The 7454-nt window shown below is 43.2% G+C and overlaps 1 pseudogene; it reads left to right on the forward strand.

Annotated features, from left to right (window-relative positions):
• The first annotated feature begins 315 nt into the window (after positions 1 to 315).
• Positions 316 to 5209, forward strand: LOC136329845 (lethal(2) giant larvae protein homolog 1 pseudogene; annotated as a pseudogene).
• The last annotated feature ends 2245 nt before the right edge of the window (positions 5210 to 7454 follow it).

The raw sequence follows: 7454 nt of genomic DNA on the forward strand, positions 1-7454 counted from the left end.
AGAGAATTTCTAAGCAGGATGAAAAGGAAAACTCTAGCACTCAAGGGTGAGAATTTGCAGCAGGACATTACCTGGTCCTACACATATTCTGTCCTGCTAGAGAGGTGTGTCTGTGTAAATTAGGGAAAAAAATATAAATAAATCAAGGTACATAATTGGCACAAAGGAGAAACATGTGAGGAATTGCATGAACATGTATTATTACACTTATATAGTCAGGACACATTCCAACAAGGAAAGTGAGTGCTTAACATGCAGACCCACAATAAGCAGAGAGCTGGCAAAGCAGCCTGAACACTGGGTGAAGGATCAGGCATGACCACAAGAGTGCCAGTAATTGGAATTATTCCAAGGTTGAAAGAACTTGCCAGTAAGGTAGATCCCTGTTTTTTAATTATTCACAGTAATGACTTGGATCTTGGAATGAAGGAAATCATTTCCAAGACTGTGGATTGAACTAAATCAGCAGGCAGCACATTGAGGACTGGTATAACATATACATACATGAACATACATCATCTTGAGAAATTAAAAGTGGTTTAGTGGTCAAAACATCTGTCAATTAAAACAAAACATTTACTCCCATAGTTGTTTTCTTGTTGTTATTGTTTTTAAACTACTATTGATAATGGGAGATTTGTAAGATGTATTGCCTAATGGATTACTTAGGAGGAAGTAACCAAGTGATTTCATCCTTGCAGTAGTAGAATCCAAATTCCACCATTACCTGGCACCTATTCTGGTGATCTTAGAGAAATGATGAATTGGCTTCCCCCCAAAATCAACATCTCTTCTCTTACTAGACTTGATATGAACTTACTTGGAGAAGAATTGAGAAGCAATCAGAGCATTATCCATGCAATAGTTTCTGTAAAATTATCAGTGGTCTTGCTTTAAGATATGAATGTCCTTCAACAGCCATATTGCCTATCCATGCCCCAATTTCCACTGCTATTGCCAGACATTAATTCTTTTACTGCTCTGTCTTCTATTCATCCTGAGCCTCTAGTTTGAAATTGCACTTCTCTTCCTTAATGAATGAAACATGTATAAGTTTTGGAACCTAGAATAATCTCATGACACTCCGTAATTAATAAAATAAAGAAAAATTAAATTATATGTAAGTTAACTCAGTCAGAAAACAATGAGTCCTAAGTAGTAACCTGATAATTTAGCAAGTTATCTGAAAAAGCAAACTTTTAAGAACTCATTGTAACATAAAGCTTCAGTGATGAATACAAATAATTTGTTGAGATGTATGCTAAAGCTTTGCATTACAAATCAAAGAAACTAAAACAGGCATTGTCTAGAAGAGTGGTTACTGAATTTTAAGAAAGACTTAATTGTACTTCAAAAGGGCAGCATGGAGAAAATAGAATTATATTAATACCAAAAATAAGTTACAAAGAAAAACCTGGGCTGTTTTGCTGCTAAAAAAATAGTTAAAACAGATGATGTCTCTAGCTGAGAGTGAATATGTTTCTTAATATTGATCTTGACCATCAAAAGGGCATCTTTGCAAAAGAAAATTTGATAAGAATGAGTAGAGATCCTACAAGATATATTTTTAAAACTTCTGTTTGATAAAGTATTCATTAGGCTATTATCCCCAAAATTACTGAATCCAGAATGTCAGCCCACCCTCAGTGAAAGCAAGACATGCGCGTACAGTGGGCGTATGTGTATTTATGTTTGTGTGTTCATGCACTTGTAACGATGAGGAAGCAAAACTTCTAGTTCAGAAAATATGAAATTTCCTTCAGTCTATATTTTTCAATACATTCACTTAAAATAAAATCACTTGTCCCCATTTATATGTACTCATCTTTCAGTTCATTGTAGGACCTGAACCTAACACTGAGAATAGTCTCAAAGGGCTGGAAAAGTTCTAAAAATTAGCATCAGTATTACTCATGAATCTGTATAATTTTTTTTTTTTTGTATTTTTCTGAAGTGAGAAGTGCGGAGCCAGAGAGACAGACTCCTGCATACCCCCAACTGGGATTCACCTGGCATGCCCACCAGGGTACGATGCTCTGTCCATCTGGGGTGTTGCTCCGTTGCAACCAGAGCCATTCTAGTACCTGAGGCGGAGGCCATGGAGCCATTCGCAGTGCCCGGGCCAACTTTGCTCCAGCCTTGACTGTAGGAGGAGAAGAGAGAGACAGAGAGAAAGTAAAGGGGGAAGGGTGGAAAAGCAAATGGGCGCTTCTCCTGTGTGCCCTGGCCAGAAATCACCTGGGACTTCCATACATGGGGCCAATGATTTACTGCTGAGCTAGCCAGCCAGGGCCGAATCTGTATAATTTTTTTTAAATTGTTCATATTAAGGACAGACATGGCTTTGGAGCAAATATTGTGTGACTCATTATTTATTTTGCATACTCAGCATACTGTGGGAGCAATGCTAATGTTTATGGATTACTGCATTAATAAATCATAATGTGCATTTTTAATTCAGTGGTAGTTTTCTGAAAAACAGGTGTACTCTTACTTGCTCAATAGTGAGGTTAGTGGCAAAGTCTAGGAACCAAGTAAAAGAAGGCTGTCACCTCTAGACAGGATTTTTGTACATGTGCTGTTTATATGGGGGTGGGAGTGCAGAGTATGCTGGTCATTTCAAACCTCCATTTAGTGATGTAATCTTGAGTCAATAACAGCTTTTCAGCAGGTTGTGTTCATAAGGGAAAAGTCATTAAGAAAGGTTTCCTTGTGAGTCTCACAGTATCATCTCTAGCCTGTCTGGTCAGTTTATTTACTGGACCACAGATCCTTTAATTGATCCCAATTGAAACAAAGAGTAAAATATGACATCTAAATGATAAATGAAATGGGAAACAGAACATTCTAGTATGTTTCCATGAAAGACATCCTTGAGGAAAACCCATGATGAGGAAGGGAAAGTTTAAAAACTAGGAAAGTGCCCTGGCCGGTTGGCTCAGCGGTAGAGCGTCGGCCTGGCATGCGGGGGACCCGGATTCGATTCCCGGCCAGGGCACATAGGAGAAGCGTCCATTTGCTTCTCCACCCCCGCCCCCCCTCCTTCCTCTCTGTCTCTCTCTTCCCCTCCCGCAGCCAAGGCTCCATTGGAGCAAAGATGGCCCGGGCGCTGGGGATGGCTCCTTGGCCTCTGCCCCAGGCACTGGAGTGGCTCTGGTTGCGGCAGAGCGACGCCCCGGAGGGGCAGAGCATAGCCCCCTGGTGGGCAGAGCATCGTCCCTGGTGGGCGTGCCGGGTGGATCCCGGTAGGGCGCATGCGGGAGTCTGTCTGACTGTCTCTCCCTGTTTCCAGCTTCAGAAAAAATACAAAAAAACAAAAACAAAAAACAAAACAAAACAAAAAACTGGGAAAGCTAAGCTGTTCTCATTCTATGTGTATGTATATACATATATATATGTGTGTGTATATATATATACACATATATTATATATATTCACATTTAAAATATATATTCTCATGATATATTCTTTATTAATTGAATATTACCAACTTTTGTATAAAATGCAAGCAGCAACACTTAACAACTCTCTTCTTTCCAGACATGCTGAGGTAAGTTTGAAATGTATATAAAACCTTTTATGGCACTAAATGTTAGAAATGTCCTAATATTCTTCAGCGGTTATCCGTTTCCTTCTATTGTAAAAGCCCTAATTGTATTGCCAGATGTAAAAGCAAAACCAAAAACTCCAGTTTGCCTCCCTTTATTTTTTCCAAGTTACCAAATCGAATCCTAAAATTAAATTTCAATGATTTGCAAAATTCTCCTCTCAAATTAAGGTACACATATTGAAGGCGTGTTTCAAACATTAATTTAATAAGCAAATTACTAAGAAATTATAATATTGATATAATAATATTGTTGGTAAGAACTAAGAAATGTTTCGCAGTACAGATAGATAGCATCTACAATGCTATAATTCTTCCAAATTTCTTTATACCTCGCATCTGTTTCAAATGAATACGCCCAGCCACTCACTGAGTGCCCAGCATGTTTGGATGTGACTGCTTAGTCATGTATTGAAAAATAGTGCATGATCTGTGGTGGCACAGTGGATGAAGCATCAACCTGGAACACTGATGTCCCCCATTCGAAATCCCAGGCTTGCCCAGTCAGGGCACGTATGGGAGTTGATGCTGCCTGTTTCCCCCACCCTTCTCCCTCTCTCCTCTCTCAAATAAATTATAAAAAGTTTTTTTTAATAGTTTGGTTATGGAATAGAAAAATTATTCTCCTGTATGTGTTCAACATTAAGATAGAGGGCCCGTCCGCTATTACCTGCTCTGCCTGCATCACCAATGCCCCAGCCAGGATGTGAGCTCACATCATGACCTCTGGCGAGCAGCGGAGACTTCAGCCAGCCTCTAACCCCTCTAGCTGGCTCTGCATTAGGCCAGAACTTAGCTCCGGAGCCATCGCAGCGAGGGCTGCTGCTGACCCACCAAGAGGACAGTGCTGTTTGATTCTGCAATGCTGCTGGTGTGGTGCTGTGGCTGCTCTTCAAACTCGTCACAGCTGGCCTCTTTCAGCTTCACTACAACCAGGCCAACAGCCTGGCCCAGGCTGCTGAGGGTGACTGGCCATCCTCATGCAAGGTGGGTCACTTTTACAGGGACGTCCCTAGCTTGGCGTGCAGAAGATGGTGCTCGGTGAGCACACAGCACTGTGGGCTGGCGGTGGCTGGCACTGCGGGCAAGGTGCTGGTACCACAGCTAAGCGACATGCCTTAGGCGTCAGTGTGGACATCCTCCAGGACAGCGAGGGCATCTCATGAAGGGCCCTCGGCAGCTGAGCCCCTGCACAGGCCTGCTTCAGTGTCTGCCGCCAGCTGCTGTCACTGCCATCACGCTCCACGCTGAGCAGAGCCTCCTGGCCTTTGGCAGGCACGGCTTTGGCCTCTTAGACTATCAGCACAGGAGCCCTGTGCTGGCCAAGTACACCCTTTCCCCCAGCAACTCCCTGCCTATAAGGGGGCGCTGTCCTGGATAAAATCACCCAAAGTCTCCGCACCAGTCTTTCTTGCGTATCCGCAAAAGGCAAATTTTGGGCTCGAAGCGGGCTAATAATGCCAACAGCAGGTGATGGAGCAGGCCTGCCCAGGACATGGGGACAGTGCGGCACAGCGCATCATCGACCGCTCAGCCGACAACTCCCTCTCAGGCATTGTGCGCTGCCTTTGCTTCGCTCTTTCCAGAAGTGGCCCACCTTAGACCCAGCCTTCGGTGCCAACTTGGGCACCGTCATTCTCCTATGCTCAGGAGAAGAGGAGGCAGGAAGCAACCAGCGTGCTCAGATGACTAAAGCAGGGCTGGGCAAGGAGGTACAGCCGACACACCACGTGCTCATAGACCACCTCATGGGATTGCACGTGTTGGACCACCTACTGCCGGAGCCCTATGAGGTCTTGCGGGACTCAGTATAGGCACCTGACTACCTGGCTGCGCACATTGCGTCTAAGTAGCAGTGGAAGGGGTTCATGCTTCCCAGGTGACCTACAAGACCAAGTACAAGCTTACGGCCCACCAGGGTTGTTCTGTGTATAACTGGCCACATGTGCCAGCCTGTCATGTGAGCACTATGCAGAGAACTACGTGTCCTGCCTCACCAGCTTGGGCCACATCCATGTCTTCTTGGTGCCTGGCCAGGCGCCCCAGGTATACTACTTCTGTATTCAGAAGGAAGACATCAGTGGCATTTCCTTCTGTGTCTTCACAAGTCGTGGCCAGAGTTTTTACTTAATTTCCCTGTCAGAATTGGAACGCTTCTCCTTTAGCTGGCCCAGTGATGCCGCCCCTGCCAGCTACAGCCTCCCAAGCTGAGCCCGGTTAATGGGACCACAGGCATTGTCTGGGCCCCACAGCACAGGGCTGGAATCCTGGTTCCTGACCACAGTGAGGGAGCTGACATGCATAGTCACCCAAGGCTACGCTGGGAAGGATTTCCTCGGCTCTTCAGAAGAATCGAGGAACCTGGTGGAAGATGATACTTAAGCCTGCTGCCATCCTGATCAGGTGAGGAAGGCCAGAACTGCCCTGGCCTTCCACCCACGCCTACCACCTGCCCTGCTTGGATTTCCAGAACTTCTGGCCCCTGCCTGCCTGGCCCTTTGTATAGACACACCTGCTAACCTGTGAGTCTGTGACGACTATGTAGAGATCTGTGAACCTTGACTAGGGATGTGGGCCCCAGACTTAGCCCAGAGTCTCTGGGGAAGATGTATACTGATTCCTTCTACAGGTCTTTGGCTACCCTGGAGGTCAGATGCCATGGGGAGAAGATAGCTGGGACTTGCCCCTCATGACACCACCCGCTCTACACCCTGTTCTCTCCCCTTCCTCCCTTTGCAAAGTATTTTTCTAACGCCTGTGCTAGGTTGAACAGTCATTTCTAAAGTATTTTTGAACTTGTTCCTGTACCGACACCCCCCCTCTCCGCCACAGCCTATGCATGAGTGCATGCAAGTGTATGTTTATATGTGACCAGGACCTGTGCTGGGCACCCAGGCCTAGGGCCTGGTCAGGGTGTGTGTGTATGTGTGTGTGTGTGTGTGTGTGTGTGTGTGTGTGTGTGTGTGTTTAGGAGGGGAGGGGTGCTTCCAGGGTAGGTTTCCTTGTAGATTGTACTTTGGGATTTTATTTCTGTCATTTTGTTAAAATTAGAAGTTTCAGCATTTCAAATATTGATTTTTAATATTGAAAATCAAAACACTTAATGTCTCTTAAAGGAAGAATGAAAGATAGTACCAATAGAATGAACTAGAACAAATATTTCAAATATAATTCTATTTTACATAATTCTCTGTACCCAGTAAATAAACCTAGAATGTTGTTGAAGCCATGGGAAAGGAACCAGATACTTATTTTTACTAAAATATTATGGAGTTCATGCCTGAATTTCATAAATGATATGGTTGCCCACATACTTTTGAGAAAATGCCAAGAAACTTCTAAGCCTCAGACAGAAAATATAAATTGTGAACTTCTTTAATGACCATGCCTTCCAAAGTAGAACAAAGGAAAAGAATTATTGAGTTAACTAAAACAAAGCAAGAAATACTGAAGAAAAAGAGAAAAATATTTTTCCCCAGGTCTGAATGTAGCTGAATGAACTGAAGGAGATGAATGAACCGAAAAGGTATTTGCAGCCAAAGAGAGATGCTGAGCTATTATTTCTCATGATACTATGAGATATTTATAACAAAAAAAAAAACCCTCTTCAAAATAAAATCAGCACCCAGTTTCTCAGCAACTATCTTTAGACTCCACTCACACTATTATTATCTTAAACACTAATGCATGTTTAAATATTTTAATAATGACTTAAATAAAAATTTGTGTTTTATTTGTTAGCTATGTCTACATTCATATGCTATATTGAATATTTCTTTTAATAAGCTTCTTTTCCCATAATTACAATAATAAAGGTAAACTTGGAGCAAAATATTTCCTTTTAGGA

Source organism: Saccopteryx bilineata, chromosome 3, assembly GCF_036850765.1.
Source record: "Saccopteryx bilineata isolate mSacBil1 chromosome 3, mSacBil1_pri_phased_curated, whole genome shotgun sequence".
In the NCBI taxonomy this organism is placed as follows: Eukaryota; Metazoa; Chordata; class Mammalia; order Chiroptera; family Emballonuridae; genus Saccopteryx; species Saccopteryx bilineata.